The 21,692-nt window shown below is 39.9% G+C and overlaps 1 pseudogene; it reads left to right on the forward strand.

The window, feature by feature from the left end:
* The first annotated feature begins 20,745 nt into the window (after positions 1-20,745).
* On the forward strand, positions 20,746-21,440 carry LOC145535655 (spermidine synthase pseudogene; annotated as a pseudogene).
* Positions 21,441-21,692: the final 252 nt, after the last annotated feature.

Raw genomic sequence — 21,692 nt, forward strand, 5'->3', positions numbered from 1 at the left:
CAGGATGTCACTGTTTTGAAGGCTGACTTCCCCTTGAAAAAAAAAAGTAAATGCATCCTGCACTATTGTCACACTGAGCTACAGACCAGCAAGGCCTTAAAAGCCTCTTGAGAAACAAAAGACTAATTCTTTCGGCATTCTTTACAGGAAAACCTTATTCCTCTCTAAAGAGAAAACTCCGTGAAGTTGGTCATTTGTGGGTTCCTTAGAAGTCCCCCTCTGGGTGGGGGGAGGGGGATGGCAGCCAATTATCTGACTGTGTGGGTGGTCTGACAGCAATATCTGTCACTTATTGACCTCAGGAGTGACACAGCTGATCAGGCTGACTGGTGGCATGTACACTTCCTTTTTCCCTGCTTCATGCATATCCCCCCCGAAGCTGTGCCAAATTCTCTGATATTTTGAAAACAACTTCTTGTCTCTGATAGCTGTGACTGAAGAACTGCAAACTAGGTATAAAGGAATTCAACCACATTGAGTCCCTGGGCAATTTGGGGCTAAAGAGCTAGAAGATTATTCTAGAAACCTGAATAACAGGTATCTTGCCAAATGACCCAGCCATTGCTCATTTATTCAGTAAAGGTCTAGATGCTGGCACCATCTTAATGAGTTTGTATACTATTTCACTGTCCCACTAGGAGTTTGTCACTCACTATAAACAAAACAAGTAAACAAATCAATACTGGGGACCACCAAATTGTTTCTCCCACAGTGGGTTTTTCAGACATGGATCAGTCAAAATTTGGGAAACATGGATGAAACAAATTCAAAGGCTTTTGAATGTAGGACTTCTCAAAACCTTTATGTTGTTTATATGCTTCGTGAGTCTTTAAGAAAAAGCTAGAGTGTGCAGCATTTCCCTACAGTGTTGGACCATGAGGATCATTTCACAGGCTCTCCCAGTGGGATCAGGGCTCAATTCTTTGATGAATGTGGATGTAAGACAGAATACTTGTTAACAACAAACTCTGTCAGCAGGCAGCATCACTACTGAAGAGAACAGTTCACATAGTGAACTAGCTTTTGTTTTCTTTCAGGGATAAAACTCACTCGATTCACTGTAACAGTCTGTTTTTGGCTTATGTAATGGTGCAACTAGCATCATCCTGCATTTTTTGTTTTAGCTCATTCCAAGACGTTAGTTGACTTATATTTAGAAAAAGAGTACAAAACAACACTGCCCTTACAGAACATTCTTTTCTCGAGTTTCCTTTTTGAGTCTTTGCACCACTAGAATAAAGAAGGACTAAAATGATATCATTTCTGGAAGGAAAGCTGGGCCTTTACTAGTTTGGTAGGCATCATATTAGAGAGCCTTTCACTCTGGATGGAGCAGTAATATCAGATCTGATGCAAATGGCTCCTTCTTTCTTGGTTTGTTTATCCATGTGATAAATATTTATTGAGAGTTTACTACATCCCCTGGCTTCCCTGGTGGCTCAGCTAGTAAAGAATCTGCCTGCAGTGTGGGAGATCTGGCTTTGATCTCTGGGTTGGGAAGATCCCCTGGAGAAGGAAATGGCAACCCACTCCAGTATTCTTGCCTGGAGAACCCCATGGACAGAGCAGCATAGTGGGCTACAGTCCATTGGTCACAAAGGGTTGGACACAACTGAGTGACTAAACAGCTACGTCCCCAGCACCTTTTTATGTGTTTGGAATAGAGTTGTTAACAAAAATCGCCAAACTCATGGAGTTTATATTTTATGGGGGGAGGAGATAGAGATCATAAATACATTAATGAATAAATGATAGATCACAGATTAGACAATCAATATGAAGGAACTAAAACAAGGTGATAAGCTGGAGAATGACTCAGGGGAGAGGGGAGGCCTTTATATTAAAAAACTGATTTATAATTTAAGTTGTGTCCCCTGTGCTTAGTTGCTCAGTCATGTCCAACTCTTTGTGACCCCATGGTCTGTAGCCCTCCAGGATCCTATGTTCATGGGATTCTCCAGGCAAGAATACTGAGTGGATTGTCATGCCCTCCTCCAGGGGATCTTCCCCCAGGAACTGAACCCAGGTCTCCTGCCTTGCAGGCAGATTCTTTAGCATCTGAGCCACCAGAAAAGCCCCATAATTTAAGTTGCTCATCACAAATATGTTTACTCTATAATGAAATTTTCAGTGCATGCATGTTAAGTTGCTTCAGTTGTGTCTGGCTCTTTGCAACTGTGTGGACTGTAACCCACCAGACTCCTCTGTCCATGGGGTTCTCCAGGCAAGAATACTGGAGTGCATAGCCATTCCCTCCTCCAGATCTTCCTGATCCAGGGATCGAACCCACATCTCCTGTGGCTCTTGCATTGCAGGCAGATTCTTAACCACTGAGCCACCAAGGAAGCCCATATTGTATACAGAAGTGGTAACTGAATTGATGAGGAGCCAGCTATGTGAAGATCTAGAAGGGCAAACTTCCCAGTGTAAAGCATAGGAATCACAAGAACCCTGTGCTGGGGTCTTTGGCTGGTTTTAAGAGTAGAAAAAGAGGGCAGTGTGGCTGGAACTTAAGTGAGCAAGGGAACAAACAATTAGTGTGATTTGATGGATCAATGATTCTCTAGTACCTTAGTACCATTGGCTAGCAAGCTGTACTGTTGAGTTCACTGGGTAAAAGATGGTGTCCTCGAGTGTTCAATTTATGCAGGTCCTGATGGTTCTCAGATTAAAAAATCAGAGAGATATGATTTATGGCAGTGGTTCTCAAGATATGTTCCCTGGGCCAGTGACATCAGTATCACCTGGAAATTTGTTAGAAATATATATTCTTTTTCAATATACATATTTCCCAAATTCTGAATGATTGCCAATCTAATGGTTAAGAATAACCTCGTTGTTACTTTTATTTTTTGGCTGCCCCATGCAGCAGGTGGGATCTTAGTTCCCCAACTAGGGAATTAAAACTATGCCCCCTGCATTAGAAGCACAGAGTCTTAACTACTGGACCACTGGGGAAGTCCCATAAATGTATATTCTCAACCTCAGTGCAGACCTACTGAATTAGAACCTCTGGGGTTGGGATCCATGTGTCTGTGTTGTAATAAGCTGTCCAGGTGATTCTGATGCCAGAAAGAGTTAGAGAATCACTGTGCTGGGAAATAACTTGGAGCGTGGATGTGGAGTAAAAGAGTGTCATTCTCAACCAGGAATAAGTATCTTCTTTCATTTAAAAGCCTTACTCCTCCACATGTGCCCTTAAACTCATCTTCTACTGGAAAGAACCTAGCTTAATTAATTCAGTACTACTTCCTGACTGTATTAGAACTGAAACAGGCAGTGCCCTCAGGATTGTACCTGAGTGATTTCAGTGAATCCTCGTAATAACCCTGGGGGCGAGTTACTATCATCATTCCTACTTTATAAGTCAGAAACTGGGCGCAAAGGGAAGAAATTTGCCTCAGGTCACATATGTAATAAGAAGAAACATATGGATCTGGACAGTCTGGTTCTACAGCCATATGAGTAAACACTTTTCTCTTCAGTCTCTCAGTATACCTGGAAACAGCTGGGGTGATTGGATCTAAGATAACATTGTTCAAACAATTGCCTTCACTTTTGACTTTAAGTCACTGAACAATGTCCATAGGGGTCATCTGGTGACTATTCTTGTCCAATGCTCGTGAGAAGTGAAACAGCTTGCCTACGATTGGATAGCCAATTAATGTCAGAGAGAAGACTTAAAACTAGATCCCTAGCTTTCAACTCAGTGTTAAGACACATGCAATGAAAACAAAAGTGGTGATCTGACATCCTGAAAACAACAAAGGCAGGACATATATCCAGCAGCTCCTGGATGTACCAGCCTTCCTTTATCTTGCAATTGAGAGCACAATGAGTTCTTTTCCTGATTCTGGTTGTCCTTGAAAGGCCATAGAATAGGGTGCCCCAGGGAGGATACTGCCCTATCTAGCAATACTGCTCTCTGCACACAGGGTGCAAGAAGGGACTTTAAGTTCTATTTGTAATAGCTTTCATTGTTAAATATATGAAAATAACAAGACATCAGAAATAAAATAACCCTCCTCCTTCCCTCACCCCTGTTCTTATCTGTTTCCTAGCTTTTCTGGATGTTTGTTTGGTTTTGTTTTGAACTCCTGTTCCCATTATATCTGTAGTGAAATTTTGCCAAAGAATGTATTAGAAGCTGATTTCCTATGTATCCTTAAGAAAATTATTCATCACCTCAGCCCGCTAAGCTTAAGGCCTTCTCACAAAAACCCCAACAATATTACACATCAACTTTCCATTTTGACATATAAATCTGAAAGTAACCAGTTTTTCTGTCTTTAACTTGTGCTCTGCATTTACAAAAGTGTGATGCATAATTTAAATTTTTAATCTCAAATGTGTTTGCTCTATAGGAAAGTTCTCCAATGATAAAATATACTACCTCTGCTTGGTTTTCTTTATAAATATACTAACTTTTCTTGTCATCTTCCCTGTATTATAGTGAGCAAATAAAATAAATTATTAATTCCAATGTAAAATCCAGTTCTGATTGGCATGATTTTCATTTTCATTAGATTTATTAAGTTGGAGCGGGGCTTCTTAGAGAATTAATAATTAATTACATATCAAGTTTTGTAAATGAAATGCAATTTTAAAATACATTTCCTGTTTATCATCAGGCCCTCCAAACAACTTCTCTTTGAAGAAAAGAGAAGTGTCTTCAAAATATCTGCATGTTTTTAACATAAAATTCATTTCATCCCTGGCTGTCCCACAAACATAGTGTCTATGAGAGGGAAAAATGGTCCCTTAAAGTTTTCTGAAGGGGAACCCTGACTTGCAGATCCTTTCTCAAGTATTTTTGAGATTAGAATGTATGCTGAGAAATCATGCCCACACTCTTAGTAAGGATCTGAGGGGAAGGTATTTTACTCAAATACCAGTTCCCGTTTTTTTTTTGCCTCACTTTCAGTAAAATTATGACTTTCTCAGAGAATACCTTAATAATAAATGTGAGTCATTTTGCTTGAACACTAATACTGGGTTTTCAAATGCAATAAAAGAAAATATTTCTAAACTGTTATCATTTCTGAAAGCTGGGTCAGGGCCAGCACACTACAAAATAGAAATTCTGTGTTGTACGAACACAACAATTAGTTAACAATTAACAAACAAATTGTTAATTTGTTAACAATTAACAAATTAATTAGTTTTAATAAAGAGCTAGTTCAATTTTCAGGTAAATTGGTATCCTACTTCCCCAGCATGGCATGATAGCCGGTGTTACTGCAACTTGAGAAGTTACTAGGAAGTGTTTTTACCCTTCTTGTAGCTGGTTATCAACAGATCATATCAGGTTTAAGGAAAAGGCTCACTTCTCTTCCAAGTGGCAGGAGTTCTCATGCTAAGATTACATGTCTCTCCAGAAGGCTGAGGAAGCATTTCACTTTTTATTCTATTTTTTCTCACCTGCACATGTTCAGTTTGTTTCATTAAACAATGTGTAGATACACAAATAGCTTTATTGAGACAGGCACAACTGTTTTTCTCCAATATTTTTAGATGGTGTGCCAGGCACTAGGGTGACCAGCTGTCCTGGCTTGCCTGGGACTGAGGGCTTTTTCTTCAATGCTGGACTTCCAGTGCCCAAACCAGGAAAGTCTCTGGCCAACCGAGAAGGTTGGTGACCTGAGTTCAGGAAAGTCGTTCCTATATGACAATGCAAAAGCTTTCCATTCCACAAGAGTTAATTCTGGACTTAAGGAGTTAGGGCAGGGGGAGGGATTTGGGAAGATAATGTAATATTTCTCAAAGATAATAAAAGAGTGAAAATAATGAATTCAGTCAACAGGTATGAGAATGCATCAGGTGTCAAGGTCAGAGGTAACAGGAAAAGCATGAGGAATGGAGACTATTAATAATCATAATCTTAGATTCTATATCTTTATTCTGGGTCCCAGGATCTATTCCAAGTGTTAATTAAACGGTGGAGTTTGTATCTCAAGCTGAACAATAATGAAAAAAATTAGGTGAAATATTTGCCCTATTTATTTTTATTTGCTTGACATGCAAAAAAAAAAAACACAACAGGCTGTAAATTATTGTGTAATACTTATTGAACTGTGTCATTAGATGTGAGACAGATGGCTGGGATCCAGTTACATGTACTTCCAGTTTCAGCCTATGGAATTATAGTTCTGAGAGAAGAAGTGTACATTTGTATGTGAAGTCTGGTGTTCAGACCAAAAGTCTTTGGATTTTTAGTTCTTTGATCCAACACAAAATTACATGCTTTCAGCCAAGTTCCTTAAACTTAGTGCCACAGTTTTCTGATTCTTTGACTTGAGAGAGCAAAATTAGCTCTCAACTTCTAGGCTGAACAGTTCTGGACAGTCCATAAAAGCAGTGGCTATTTGAAGTGAGGATAGAAGAGAAGTCAACATTGTGTACGTGCTAAGTTGCTTCAGTTGTATCCAATTCTTTGTGACCCTATGGACTGTAGCCCACCAGGCTCCTCTGTCCATGGGATTCTCTAGGCAAGAATACTGGAGTGGGTTGCCATGCCCTCCTCCAGGGGATCTTTCTTACCCAGGGATCAAACCTGAGTCTCTTACGTCTCCTGCATTGGCAGGTGGCTTCTTTACCACTAGTGCCACCTGGGAAGCCCAACCTATATTGGTGGTATCATTATCTGCTCCAAAAATATCTAGTCCTATTTCCCACTGGGCAGTGTGACATGGGAGTCAACACATGTATCCAGAAAGTAGAATGGGTTCAAAACCTTGCTCTGTCACTATATAAACTCTATGACCTCAGGCACATTACTTAATCTCTCTGTGCCTCAGTTTCTTCATTTGCAAAATTGGGCTATTATTAATAATATATACTCATAGGGGTAAATATATGTAAAACACTGAGAATAATGCCTTGCACAGAGTCTGTTATTATTATTATTATTATTTCTGTTGTCATTGTTATTATTCCTTCACATCTGTCCCTTGCTCTAGGTTTCATGTTTTCTTTAATATCTACATACCATGCTGACTCTTTTTTTAAAAAATGTTTTTGCTTGTGTTAAACTCTCTACATGCAGCATAATATTTTTTCCTGGTTTCCCAAACATTATCCATTTTAAAATGACCATTTCAATTCTAATCTCTTATGTGGAACCTTCACAAAGCTCTCCTTTTGATAAGTTCCTTTATAATTACTACTTGGACCCTGCAGTTCAGCTTTCAACTCTCTGCTGTTTGGTGTGTGCTAATGTTGTCTGCTCTGCTGATATGAAAACTTTTTGACAAGTGGGGCAATGTCTTGTCTATTATATTGTATGTTTTACAGCCTCTAGTATGTTTCTAACTAAATAGGTGATTGATTTGTATCAGTGAACCTGTGCCTGAATTTGATCCTTTGATTCTCCCACTATTTTTGAGACATAAAAGCATTGGTTAAGTCACGTCAAGAATCACTCTCACCATATTCTTGCTAATTTTATACTAACTAGGAGCAGTTCTGTATTTGTGGTGGAATGGCATTTAAAGGTCATTTTTTTTTCATGCTTGGATTTAGAAATTGGTGTAAAAATGGTGTTTTTACATATAGTTCATGTACATCACTGAACCACATTCCCTAAACTCTCATGAAGATAGGGTGAATTATGATAAGAACAATTTTTAAAATTTTATTTCAGAAATTTCCACATACACACAAAAGTAGAATAATATACTCAATTCCATGTAACTGTCACCCAGTTTACACAATGACTTGTTGTTGTTCAGTTGCTTAGTCGTGTCTGACTCTTTGCAGGCCCATGGGCTGCAGCATGCCAAGGTTCCCTGTCCTTCACTATCTCCCCGAGTTTACTCAAACTCATGTCCATTGACTTGGTGATGTCATCCAACCATCTCATTCTCTGTCATCTCCTTCTCCTCCTGCCTTCAATCTTTCCCAGCATCAGGGTCTTTTCCAATGAGTTGGCTCTTGGCATCAGGTGACCAAAGTATTGGAGCTTCAGCTTCAGCATCAGCCTTTCTGATGAATAGTCAGGGTTGATTTCCTTTAGAATTGATCACCCAATTTACACAATGATTAACATCTTTCCAATCTTGTTTCATCTATCCCATCCATTTTTTTTTTTAGCCTGGAATATAGAGGAGAAGGAAATGGCAACCCACTCCAGTATTCTTGCTTGGAAAATCCCATGGACGGAGGAGCCTGGCAGGCTACAGTCCATGGGGTCACAAAGAGTTGGACACGACTGAGCGACTTCACTTCATTTCACTTCATATTAAATAGTTCAGTATGCATTATTAACAGTTGAAGACATATAAAAATAATTTTTTAAAGAACCAATAAATAGTTCTCAATACTATGCTAAAATCATCAAATCTTTTCTTTCAATCTTACAACTTTAATAATATAACTTTGCTCTCTTCTACCCCAAAGATATAAGTAAGCTTATAAAAATAGATGTTCTTAGTGGATGATAGGAATATATGTGAAACATGAAGGATATTTTACTGTCTCACCTGTAATCTTTGAAGTACAGCAGAAACCTTGTTTTGATAGGAAACACTGCATCATGATTTCAAAGTGATATATTACTATAATAATCAAATAGAAAGTAAGTATTTATTTCATTTGAATATCCTTCCAGCTCTATGATATTTTTGGATATGTTAAATTAAATGTAGAATGGGCCATTCTAGGTTCATGATACAATATAGCTCATCAGTCTGTTTTAATAAGGCCATTTTTTCTAGGGAAGTTAGCACCTGATGCCTTTAATGATTAGATGACACTATTTCACAAGTTATTGTGATAGCATTCCCTCCTAAACTGATCGTAAAGTACACCAGAGGTGTAAAGGTAGATCTTTAAATACCTATTTATCTTATTCAGTTTACTAAGCACTGTCCATACAAATGGTACTCATTGGTTTATAAATGAAAAAGTTATGTTTTGTTGTACTTTTTTTATTTTGTGGTAACTACTTAGTTTATTTTATATCAATTATATCTCAAATAAGCGATTTTAAAATTTACAGTGAGATACTACCACATCTGTTACCACAGGGGGCCAATTCCAGGTAAGAGTGGGCTCTTGTCTAACACTCAGAAATGAATTGTCCAAGGAGACACATGTACTGACAAAGCAAGATTTTATTGGGAAGAGGCACCTGGGCAGAGAGCATCAGGGTAAAGGAACCCAGGAGGTCTCTTGGGTTTTAGGGTAATGGGGTAAGTTTCTGGGTTGTCTCTGGCTAGTATGCTTGTGCCCCTATTTGGTGTGACTCAGGGTCTTTCCTGTTGGCGTATGTATCTCTCAGCCAAGTTGGATTCTAGCATGAGGGTTTCTGGGAGGCTCGCAGGACATATTATTAATGGATGATGACTCTTCCCTCCTTTTGGCCTCTTCTGAATTCTTCTGGCTGATGGTACCTTGTCAGTTCCATGTTCCTTATCGTGACTTACTGTTGTGAGCAAACTCATGCAAGCAGTTATTATTGTGCCTGACCAATGTGCATTGGTTTTGGTCAATGGTTCCCTAACACGTCTATCATGATGGTTAACGTTAAAAAGAAGAAGCAGACCATATCAAGTACTAGAGAGGATGCAGAGCAGTTGGAACCCTTCTATACTGCTGGTGGGAGTGTACACTGATACAGACAGACACTTTGAAAAACTGCTGTGCAGTTTCTTATGACATTGATCATGCACTTACCAAATGTGACAGCAATTGTATTTACCTAAAGGATGTAATGCCATCCCAGGTGGAGCAGTGATAAAGAACCCACCTGCAATGCATGAGATGAAGGTTAGATCTCTGGGTCAGGAGGATCCCCTGGAGAAGGGAATGGCAATCCACTCCAGTATTCTTGCCTGGAGAATTCCATGCACAGAGGAGCCTGGTGGGATATAGTCCATGGGGTTGCAAACAGTCAGACACAACTGAGTTCACACACAAAGGATGTGAACTTATATTTACCTCTAAATGTATACACACATTTCAACAACTTTATATAATCATCAAAAACTGGAAACAACTCAATGTCCTTCAACTAGTCACTGGATAAACTGGAATATTACTCAGCCAAATGTCTAACTCAATGAAACTAAGCCATGCCGTGTGGGGCCACCCAAGATGGATGGGTCATGGTGGAGAGGTCTGACAGAATGTGGTCCACTGGAGAAGGAAACAGCAAACCATTTCAGTATTCTTGCCTTGAGAACCCCATGAGCAGGCCAAAACATACGACACTGAAAGATGAACTCCACAGGTCGGTAGGTGCCCAATATGCTACTGGAGATCAGTGGAGAAATAACTCAAGAAAGAATGATGGGATGGAGCCAAAGCAAAAACAATACCCAGTTGTGGATGTGACTGGTGATAGAAGAAAAGCTGTAAAGAGCAATATTGCATAGGAACCTGGAATGCTAGGTCCATGAATCAAGGCAAATTGGAAGTGGTCAAACAGGAGATGGCAAGAGTGAACATCGACATTCTAGGAATCAGTGAACTAAAATGGACTGGAATGGGTGAATTTCACTCAGATGACCATTATATCTACTACTGTGGGCAGGAATCCCTTAGAAGAAATGGAGTAGCCATCATAGTCAACAAAAGAGTCCAAAAGGCAGTACTTGGATGCAATCACAAAAATGACAGAATGATCTCTGTTCGTTTCCAAGGCAAACCATTCAATATCACGGTAATTCAAGTCTATGCCCCAACCAGTAATGCCGAAGAAGCTGAAGTTGAACGGTTCTATGAAGACCTACAAGACCTTCTAGAACTAACACCCAAAAAAGATGTCCTTTTCATTATAGGGGACTGGAATGCAAAAGTAGGGAGTCAGGAAACACCTGGAGTAACAGGCAAATTTGGCCTTGGAGTACAGAATGAAGCAGGGCAAAGGCTAATAGAGTTTTGCCAAGAGAACACACTGGTCATAGCAAACACCCTCTTCCAACAACACAAGAGAAGACTCTACACATGGACATCATCAGATGGTCAACACCGAAATCAAATTGATTATGTTCTTTGCAGCCAAAGATGGAGAAGCTCTATACAGTCAGCAAACACAAGACCAGGAGTGGACTGTGGCTTAGATCATGAACTGCTTATTGCCAAATTCAGACTTAAATTGAAGAAAGTAGGGAAAACCAGTAGACCATTCAGGTATGACCTAAATCACATCCCTTATGATTATACAGTGGAAGTGACAAATAGATTTAAGGGACTAGATCTGATAGACAGAGTGCCTGGTGACCTACGGACAGAGGTTCGTGACATTGTACAGGATACAGGGATCATCCCCATGGAAAAGAAATGGAAAAAAGCAAAATGGCTGACTGAGTAGGCCTTACAAATAGCTGTGAAAAGAAGAGAAGCGAAAAGCAAAGGAGAAAAGGAAAGATATTCCCATCTGAATGCAGAGTTCCAAAGAATAGCAAGGAGAGATAATAAAGCCTTCCTCAGTGATGAATGCAAAGAAATAGAGGAAGACAACATAATGGGAAAGTCTAGAGATCTCTTCAAGAAAATTAGAGATACCAAGGGAACATTTCATGCAAAGATGGGCTCAATAAAGGACAGAAATGGTAGGGACCTAACAGAAGCAGAAGATATTAAGAAGAGGTGACAAGAATACACAGAAGAACTGTACAAAAAAGATCTTCATGACCCAGATAATCATGATGGTGTGATCACTCACCTAGAGCCAGACACGCTGGAATGTGAAGTCAAGTGGGCCTTAGAAAGCATCACTACGAACAAAGCTAGTGGAGGTGATGGAATTCCAGTTGAGCTATTTCAAATCCTCAAAGGTGATGCTGTGAAAGTGCTGCATTCAATATGCCAACAAATTTGGGAAACTCAGCAGTGGCCACAGGACTGGAAAAGGTCAGTTTTCATTCTAATCCCAAAGAAAGGCAATGCCAAAGAATGCTCAAACTACCACACAATTGCACTCATCTGACACGCTAGCAAAGTAATGCTCGAAATTCTCCAAGCCAGGCTTCAGCAATACCTGAACCGTGAACTTCCAGATGTTCAAGCTGGTTTTAGAAAAGGCAGAGGAATCAGAGATCAAATTGCCAATACCCGCTGGATCATCGAAAAAGCAAGAGAGTTCCAGAGAAACATCTATTTCTGCTTTATTGACTATGCCAAATCCTTTGACTGTGTGGATCACAATAAACTGTGGAAAATTCTGAAAGAGATGGGAATACCAGACCATCTGACCTGTCTCTTGAGAAACCTGTATGCAGGTCAGGAAGCAACAGTTAGAACTGGACATAGAACAACAGACTGGTTCCAAATAGGGAAAGGAGTATGTCAAGGCTGTATTTTGTCACCCTGCTTATTTAACTTATATGCAGAGTACATCATGAGAAACGCTGGGCTGGAAGAAACACAAGCTGGAATCAAGATTGCCGGGAGAAATATCAATAACCTCAGATATGCAGATGACACCACCCTTATGGCAGAAAGTGAAGAAGAACTAAAGAGCCTCTTGTTGAAAGTGAGAGAGGAGAGTGAAAATGATGGCTTAAAGCTCAACATTCATAAAACTAAGATCATGGCATCTGGTCCCATCACTTCATGGGAAATAGATGGCTGAACAGTGTCAGACTTTATTTTTTGGGGGCTCCAAAATCACTGCAGATGGCGATTGCAGCCATGAAATTAAAAGACGCTTACTCCTTGGAAGGAAAGTTATGACCAATCTAGATAGCGTATTTAAAAGCAGAGACATTACTTTGCCAACAAAGGTCCGTCTAGTCAAGGCTATGGTTTTTCCAGTAGTCGTGTATGGATGTGAGGGTTGGACTGTGAAGAAAGCTGAGGGCCGAAGAATTGATGCTTTTGAACTGTGGTGTTGGAGAAGACTCTTGAGAGTCCCTTGAACTGCAAGAATACCCAACCAGTCCATCCTAGGGGAGATCAGTCCTGGATGTTCATTGGAAGGACTGATGTTGAAGCTGAAACTCCAATACTTTGTCCACCTCATGCAAAGAGTTGACTCATTGGAAAAGACCCTTATGCTGAGAAGGATTGGGAGCAGGAGGAGAAGGGGACGACAGAGGATGAGATGGCTGGATGGCATCACCGACTCGATGGACATGGGTTTGGGTAGACTCTGGGAGTTGGTGATGGACAGGGAGGCCTGGCGTACTGCGATTCATGGGGTCGCAAAGAGTCGGACATGACTGAGCAACTGGACCGAACTGAACTGAAAATGAAGGAAAAAATTACTAATATAGCAAACAACACACATACATTATGTGTGTGTTTCATTAGGCAAAATGAAAGCAGCCAGACTGAGAAGATTTTATATTATATGATGACATGTGTGATATTTTGGAAAAGGCAATGTTATAGAAATAGCATACAGATCAGTGGTTGGAGGGAGAAACTGACTTCAAAGATCATCATAATGTAATTTTGGAGAGTGCTGGAACTGTTCTGTATCTTGATTTTGGTGATGGTTATATATCTGTATGCATTTTCAAAACTCATAGAAGTATACTCCAAATTATACTCTATGTTTAATTATACTATATACACTAAGTATATATACTATAAGTATATATACACTAAGTATATATACTATACACACTAAGTATATATACTATACACACTAAGTTGCTTCAGTTGTGTCGGACTTTTTGCGACCCCATAGACTATAGCCTGCCAGACTCCTCTGTCCATGGAATTCTCCAGGCAAGAACACTAGAGTGGGTTGCCATGCCCTCTTCCATGGGATCTTCCTGACCCAGAGATCGAACCCAGCCTCCTGCAGCTCCTGCATTGTGTGTGGATTCTTTACTGCTGAGTCACCAGGGAAGCCCTGAGGGAGAGGATATATTTATACTTATAGTAGATACATGTTATTGTACAGCAGAAACCAACACAACATTGTAAAGCAATTATCTTCCAATTTAAGATAAATAAATAAAATACATATATTTAGCTAGGAATATTGTGTGGTCCTGTCAAACAATTGACCTAATGTATCATACGGAAAAGTAGTTAAATCACATTTACAGACATATGCTATCAAATGCAAAGTTGATTAGATCACATTATCTAATGTATACAATCATCTTCTAGTAGCTATGAACAAAATATAATCGAATGAAATAGACCCATGGCTGATTCATGTCAATGTATGGCAAAAACTATTACAATATTGTAAAGTAATTAGCCCCCAACTAAAATAAATAAATTTATAAAAAAATAAATAAAAATAAATAAAATCTAATGACCAAAAAAAAAAAAGTGAAGCAGCAAATACAGGCTAAGATACAATTGTAGCAAGCAGATATTAAAAAAAAAGCCTAAATATGATCAACATTCTTTTTAATAGAAAGATACAGGAAAAAAGTTAAGCAACAGCATTTTTGCCTTTTCATACTGTTCATGGGGTTCTCATACTGTTCATGGGATGAGATGGTTGGATGGCACCACTGAATCAATGGACATGAGTTTGAGCAAACTCCAGGAGACAGTGAAGGACAAGGAAGCCCGGCATGCTGCAGTTCATGGGGTCACAAAGATTGGGACATGACTTAGTGACGGAACAATAACAGCAGCTTTAAAAAAAAAATACTACATATAGTAGGGAATAAAATGATGAGTATAATTGATAAAATATTTTACTGAGTTCAAAGTTTGCACCATCACTCACACATACTAAATATAGAAGAAAGACATACGTGAAAATTGGGTTTGATCCCTGAGTTGGGAAGATCCCCTGGAGGAGAGCATGGCAACCCACTCCAATATTCTTGCCTGGAGAATCCCCATGGACAGAAGAGCCTGGCAGGCTACAGTCCATGGGGTGGCAAAGAGTTGGACACAACTGAGCAACTAAGCATAGCACACAGGTAAAAATTAATGAGTTTTTCTAAACACCAATTAATGAGTCTGAGATATAATAACATACTGTTTTTGTATGGAATATACATTGCAGAAATTTGATAGAATTTTCTCCCATGTACCTACAAGCCTTACCATATTTTCTTTCTTTACATTACAATTCTGAAGATTATTGTGGATAACTTACATATAGGTAGGATCAGTGGGACAATGGTGATCCAGAAACATTGGCAGCTGCACTCTGCGCATGCATAGGACTTTCACACAAAATGGAAAAAAAATTCCTGCCCCTACAAGACCTTTCATCTTGCCAATCAGCCATGCAAGATGGAGCGTGTTTTGTTGTACTTTTAAAGTTACAGTTTAATAGGACACTGGTTTCAGCAACATATAATTTGCAAATCTTAAGGCAACAATGTTAAATAAGGAGGCACATTATGAGAATTGTTAGGGACGTGCATGTTTCTTACAACAACCGTCAGATAGCTCTGTTGTGTAAATCTAAGCCAGACACTTATGAGAAATAAAACTGAGGAGTTAAAGTTGTTAATAACTCATGCATTATACCTGTAGTTTGGACATCTATATTGTTTATACTCATCTCCCTACAGTTGGGGCAAGCTGTACAGATACACAGATATACACATCCCCAGAAGTAGCATAAATCTATGAAGGCAACATCAGCTTTAACTGACTGGAGTGAAATGTACCTGACTGGCTGTCAGTTCTCTTTGTAAGTTAGGGTTCAGTGAACTCCCAGTTTAGAATCTTCGAGGATGAACTGAATTCAAATAAAAACTTCCCTGTAGGCAGTTAAAGCTGAACTATAAGTCTGTCTTTCAGTGATTTTTGTTCTGATATTTTTCTTCATATTTGTAACTACTGCCTCTGTGAATATTTTAACTTTGCAGACATTTTGCCCAATAAACTGTTCAAGTTTGTGTCTTGATTCCATGCCATTAGTTTGTATCAAAGCTTGCATGTATTCCTATATTCTTACGGAATTAACTTTAGGCTTTTATTTTCTTTTCATTGTGTGAATTGGACTAAAGCAATGCCATTCTTCAAAGTGAGAAGGTTTTATTTGGAAAATTCCTTTGAAATGACTTTATTATAGATTCTAGAATTGCCCGACTAGTCATTTCTAGAATATAATTCCCAAGAAATTTCTTCCAATAAAGTGAATTATGGATTACTAGCACATATTTTTTTCCTTGAATGGCAAATAGAGGAAAAAATAAAGAGGATTTTAACTTCAATTTTGAAGAAAAATTGTTTGGTTTGGTGGTCTGAAATTCAATCTATGATCATGGGTGCTTTGAGTAAAGAAAAATTCAGGACTGCTGTTTCTTCCCACCTCATTTTTCAGGCCCTGACAATGTTTCTTTTTTTTTTTTTTTAATATTATGAGAATATACATTCTGAGTAATGCTTACCATGAACATTTAAAACACAAATGGCACATCCAAGGTTAAAATAAAGGAAAGCAACTCAATAGCATTCTGTCAGAGAGTTGAATTTTATGGTCTCATGAGAATAATTAGAAAAGTCAACCATGAAACTATCAAAGCTATACACAAGACAGGGCTGAGAAAATGTTTTCCAGTAGATCTTTTAATCTACAAACTTTAGGTCACACTTCTTTTGTGCTTATAGATGTTAGGTATATTTGACAGATAGGCTAGAAAATGGAGAGTCATTATTAATATGGAAAGCCACGGTTCTACAGCCTATGATTTGGTTTGGTTGCTAAGTCTTGTCTGACTCTCGTGACCCCATATACTGTAGCCTGCCAGGATCCTCTGTCCATGGGATTCTCCAGGCAAGAATACTGGAATGGGTTGCCATTTCCTTATCCAGGGGATCTTTCCGACCCAGGGATCAAACTTGGGTCTTTTGCTTTACAGGCAGTCTCGTGTATTGCAGGCAAATTCTTTATCAACTGAGCCACAAAGTAAGCCCTCTAAAACCTATACCAGTCTCTGATTCCACTTAGCCTCCATTTTCTAATCAAGAAAGGGCAACAATATCGATTGTTGTTACAGCAAGATAAATGTAATTGGTGTGCAACTGTCATGAGATAGCCAGCAAAATTCCAGCTACTTTCATTGTTGAGATGAAGAAGAGGGAAATGGAATTATGGTACCATGATGCCAGAAATTATCATGGAATACCTATCTGTTGATTTACATTGTAAAAAAATCATCACATAAAATAATTCAGAGAGAGTCTTGAAGATGACCATTTAAAAAGAAATTAGTAGCTTTTGGTTAAAACAGCAACAACAATAACAAGAAAACTAGAGTTCACAAAATTTTGGCTTTGAGGAGATAGTAGCACCAGGTAGGAAGCAATATTATGTAGTAAGAGAAGAAATCATTAATGATTTAAAGTTTAATGAGAAAGGTATATTCCAGCAGAAAGGAGGTAAGATGCTTTGGTTTTCTTGACAGTAGCACTATCCACTACATTCAGTTGGTCTTCACTTGATCAAACCCACTGGTTTGCAACTACTTTCCCAGTTTTAACACAGGGAGTCCCACATCCTTGGCAAAGTACTCTGTCCAGGTAAAAATGGTCTTCATTTTGGTTTTCACAACATTGTCTTGGTCTTCACAACACTGACTATGAGTTGGTCAAGATATGCAGCGGTAAATGGAAGTTCATAAGGCTTTTCATCTTCATAGTTAAGGCTGTACTTTTATTCTGTTGTTGTTGTTGTTGCTCAGTCGTTAAAGTTGTATCCGACTCTTGAAACCTTATGGACTGCAGCACGCTAGGCTTCTCTGTCCTCCGCTGTCTCCAGAGTTCACTCAAATTCATGTCCATTGAGTCGGTGATGCCATCTAACCATTTCATTCCCTGTCACTCCCTTATCCTTTTGGGTACAATCTTTCTCAGCACCAGGGTCTCTTTGCATCAGCTGAGCAAAGTATTGGAGCTTCAGCATCAGGATCAGTCCTTCCAATGAATATTCAGGGTTGATTTTCTTTAGGATTGACTGGTTTAATCTCCTTGCTGTCCAAGGGACTCAAGAGTCTTCCCCAACACCACAATTTGAAAGCCTCAGTTCTTCAGGTCTCAGCTTTCTTTATGGTCTAACTCTCACATCTGTACATGACTACTGGAAAAACTATAGTTTTGAGTATATAAACCTTTGACAGCAAAGTGACATCACTGGTTTTTAATATGCTGTCTTTGTTTATCATAGCTTTCCTTCCAAGGAGCAAGCGTCTTTTAAATTCATTGCTGCAGTCACTGTCTGCAGTGATTTTGGAGCCCAAGAAAATAAAATCTGTCAGTACTTCTATTTTTTCCCCTTCTATTTGCCATGAAATGATGGGACTGGATGCCATGATCTTGGTTTTCTGAATGCTGAGTTTTAAGCCAGCTTTTTCACTCTCTTTCACCCTCATCAAGAAGGATTTTAGTCCCTCTTCGCTTTCCACCGTTAGAGCAGAATCTTCTGCATATCTGATGCTGTTGATATTTCTCCCAGCAATCTTGATTCCAGCTTGGGATTCATCCAGCCTGGCATTTTGCATGATGTACTCTGCATAGAAGTTAAATAAGCAGGGTGACAACATATAGCCTTGCTGTATTCCTTTCCCAATTTTGAACCAGTCTATTGTTCCATGTCCGATTCTAACTGTTGCTTCTTGATCTGCAGACAGGTTTCTCAAGAGACAGATAAGGGTCTGGTATTCCTGCCTCTTTAAGAATTTTCCACTGTTTGTTGTGATCCACACAGTCAAAGGGTTTAGTGTAGTCAATGAAGCAGAAGTGGATGTTTTTTCTGGAATTCTCTTGCTTTTTTCCAAGATCCAGCGGATGTTTGCAATTTGATCTCTGGTTCCTCTGCCTTTTCTAAATCCAGTTTGTATATCTGGAAGTTCTTGGTTCACGTACTGCTGAAGCCTAGCATGAAGGATCTTGAGCATCACCTTGCTAGTGTGTGAAATGAGCACAATTGTAAAGTAGCTTGATCTTTGGAATTGCCCTTCTTTGGGACTGGAATGAAAACTGACCTTTGCCAGACATATGGTTACTGCTGACATTTCCAAATTTGCTGGCATAATTGACTGTAGCACTTTCACACCATCATCTTTTAGGATTTTAAATAGCTCAGCTGGAATTCCATTGCCTCCACTAGCTTTGTTTGCAGTGATGCTTCCTAAGGCCCACTTGACTTCACATTCTAGGATGTCTGGCTCTAGGTGAGTGATCACACCATTGTGGTTATCTGGGTTATTAAGATCTTTTTTGTATAGTTCTTCTGTGTATTTTTGCCACCTCTTCTTAATATCTTCTGCTTCTGTTAGGTCCTAACCATTTCTGTCCTTTACCGTGCTCATCTTTGCATGAAATGTTCACTTAATATCTTCAATTTTCTTGAAGAGATTTCTAGTCTTTCCCATTCTATTGTTTTCCTATATTTCTTTCCATTGTTCATTTAAAAAGACCTTCCTGTCTCTCTTTGCTATTCACTGGAACTCTGCATTCAGTTGGGGATATCTTTCCCTTTCTCCCTTGCCTTTTGCTTTTTTTTTCTTTTCCTCACCTATTTGTAAAGCCTCCTCAGACAACCACTTTGCCTTCTTGCATTTCTTTTTCTTTGGGAAGGTTTTGGTCACTGCCTCCTATACAGTGCTATGAAACTCTGTCCATAGTTCTTCAAGCACTTTGGCTACCAGATCTAATCCCTTGAATCTATTCATCACTGCAGCTGTATAATCATAAAGATTTGATTTAGATCATACCTGAATGGACTAGTGTTTTCCCCTACCTTCTTCAATTTAAACCTGAACTTTGCAATACGGAGCTCATGATCTGAGCCACAGTCAGCTCCAGGTCTTGTTTTTCTGATTGTATAGAGCTTCTCCATCTTTGACTGCAAAGAACATAATCAATCTGATTTCGGTATTAACTGTCTGGTGATGTCCATGTGTACAGTTGTCTCTTGGGTTGTTAGAAAAGGATATTTGCTATGATCAGCCTGTTCTCTTGACAAAATTCTGTTAGCCTTTGCCCTGCTCCATTTTGTACTCCAAGGTCAAACTTGCCTGTTGTTCCGCATATCTCTTGACTTGCCAGTACAAGAGATGGAAGAGACACTCATTCGATCCCTGAATCGGGAAGATCCTCTGGAGGGGAAAATGGCAACCCACACAAGTATTCTTGCCTGGAGAATCAGGCTCCAGTCCATGGGGTCACACAGAGTCAGATACAACTGAGTGACTAAGCATGCACACTAGAAGGTATAGTAGGTCTTCATAAAACCAGTCAATTTCAGCTTCTTCAGTTTCAGTGGTTTTGGCATAGACTTGGATTACTGTGATGTTGAATGGTTTGCCTTGGAAAGAACCGAGATCATTCTGTCACTTTTGAGGCTGAATCCAAGTACTTGCTTTTGGTCTCTTTTGTTCACTATTAGGGCTACTGCATTTCTTCTAAGGAATTCTTGCCCACAGTAGTAGATACAGTGGTCATCTGAATTAAATTTGCCCATTCCCATACATTTTAGCTCACTGATTCCTAAAATGTCGATGTTCACTCTTGCCATCTTCTGCTTGACCATGTCAAATTTACATTGATTCATGGACATAACATTCCAGGTTCTTATGCAATATTGTTCTTTACAGCATCAGACTTTACTTTCACCACCAGATATATCCACAATTGAGCAACGTTTCCACTTTGGCTTATCCACTTCATTCTTTCTGGAGCTATTAGTAATTGCCCTCTGCTCTTCCCCAGTAGCATATCGGACACCTTCTGACCTGGTGTGGGAGGGTGGGAGGAGGGGACTCATCTTCAGGTGTCATATCGTTTTCCTTTTTGTACCGTTCACCTGGTTCTGCAGGCAAGAATACTGGAGTGGGTTGCCATTTCCTCCTCAGGTAGACCATGTTTTGTCAGAACTCCAGTTCAAAGCTTACCCTATCCATGGGTGATGGTTTTGAGCTCCATGAAGCATAACCAGGATGCTTTCGATGTCATTATCACTGACTCCTCAGACCCTCTGGGCCCTGCTGAGAACCTCTTCAAGAAGTCCTGTTATCAGCTCATGAAGAAGTCCTATTATCAGCTCATGAAGAAGTCCTATTACTGGCTCATCCCTGAAAGAGGATGGCATCCTTTGCTGCCAGGGTGAGTGTTAGTGTCTGAACCTGGACCTCGTCAAGGAGATGCTGGTAGTTCTGCACATCACTGTTTCCGGGCATGGGCCACACTTCATGCACCATCCCCACCTACCCCAGCAGCCAAATTGGCTTCATGTGCGTTCCTCCGTGTGTGCTGAGTAGCTTCAGTCGTGTCTGACTCTTTGCGACCCCATGAACTGTACCTTGCCAGGTTCCTCTGTCCATGGAATTCTCCAGGCAAGAATACTGGAGTGGGTTGCTCTGCACTTCTCCAGGGGATCCTAAATTGGCTTCACGCTGTGTGGCAAATATCCAAGCACCAACTTCTTGGAGCCCCTGAGGCAGCGGACACAGAAGCAGGTGGAACAGATGCAACTGAAATACTACAATTCTGAAGTGCAACGGGCAGCCTTAGTCCTGCCTGAGTTTGCCTGCAAGGCCCTGAATGATGTGTACTGAGCCCAGGGGCCACTGCTGCCGCAGCTGCCCATGACCTCCGTGAACAGTGAGCCTCCAGGGTACCTGGACCCCACCAGCCCTGGACAAGACTCCCGTTGGCTCTCTCCCCAACCCAGTGTTACAGGCTGCAGAATGCTGCCTGGCTTGCCCTCTTAGATGGAGTATCTTTCTCTCTGTGTGGTGTTCAGCTTCCAAGCTTATACCAGATGCCTGCAGCACCATCTCTACCTTCTGTCGCCACTCACTGATCAA

Source organism: Giraffa tippelskirchi, chromosome X (genome assembly GCF_054371585.1).
Source record: "Giraffa tippelskirchi isolate mGirTip1 chromosome X, T2T-mGirTip1v1.2.pri, whole genome shotgun sequence".
Taxonomy (NCBI): Eukaryota; Metazoa; Chordata; class Mammalia; order Artiodactyla; family Giraffidae; genus Giraffa; species Giraffa tippelskirchi.